Source organism: Belonocnema kinseyi, chromosome 8 (genome assembly GCF_010883055.1).
Source record: "Belonocnema kinseyi isolate 2016_QV_RU_SX_M_011 chromosome 8, B_treatae_v1, whole genome shotgun sequence".
NCBI classification, from domain to species: Eukaryota; Metazoa; Arthropoda; class Insecta; order Hymenoptera; family Cynipidae; genus Belonocnema; species Belonocnema kinseyi.
This window is the reverse complement of record NC_046664.1, coordinates 69,245,117-69,246,149: the sequence shown is the minus strand read 5'-3', so window position 1 is coordinate 69,246,149 and position 1,033 is coordinate 69,245,117.

Genomic DNA, 1,033 nt, shown 5'->3' with positions numbered 1-1,033 from the left:
GACTTCTCTTAGCGTCAGATAGTATCCTTATTCTCTCAACAATATGCTGCCTGATGGTCAGCAGCTTTGACTTGTTAAGTGTGTGATAACGGGTCCGGAGTTAGCGCGCGAACTTTCGAACCTTGGCGGTCAAATTTCTGCCAGATGTGATGTAGTCAATCACACATTGAATGCGGGACGCGTTCTGTCTTGCCCAGCCTATCTTTATGGCAAGTTGATGCATTAGTCTTTTGGTCTTATGATCAGCCGTTGATTTTGTTTTACGGTTCGCATCGGCCAAAGCCCAGAGGTCGGATTTGGCATCGGCCAAATAGCCCAGAGGTCGGATTCACCGGAAAAATGTCCACGAAGCTCGTCATCCATTTCAGCCAGATCTTTAGGCTTGAGAGAAACCTTGGTGTTGATGTTTCTCCGGGTCGTAAAGCATCGCTCTTCATCTATTGGATGCCTGCCCGCGGTTGGTCTTAGTGTCGCCTCTCTTTCTTTGTTGCCGGCTTGTTCTAGCTGTGGTAGAGTAGGCGTTCCGCTTACATAGCCCCTTTTACGAAGTAGTTCAGCATGGTTTCGCAGACGTTGCTGCGAAAAGTGCGATAGCTCCGGGTGTTTCTCGCACCACAGAGCATGCAGCCGTGCCATGTAAACCCGGGCACGGGCCACACTCGCATCGTAGCATTCTAGCAAGTCGTGATTCAGTCGCTCCGTCCACCCAAAGGTCACGAGATCCCGCTGATCCATCGCATTGAATCCATTTTCATAGGCTCCCCCAGCTCTAGATTGGTCGGCATTGTTGGCCGACCCATTGTCGGGAGCCCTGCGCGTTCTGTTGTTTTGAACCGCACTTACTACAACTATATTTGGTGTTGTCATTGTTGTTCCCACGAGAAGCTAGGGAAAGGAGTTCGTCCATCCTTGTAGAGCCCCGCATGCAAGAATAAGGCTGCTTACTCTGAGAGGTCGCCTGGTATCCCAGAGTCACCGTTCTAGACAACTCACCCAGGTGCCATTCAGCTTTCGGCACGGTTTTCACACCTCC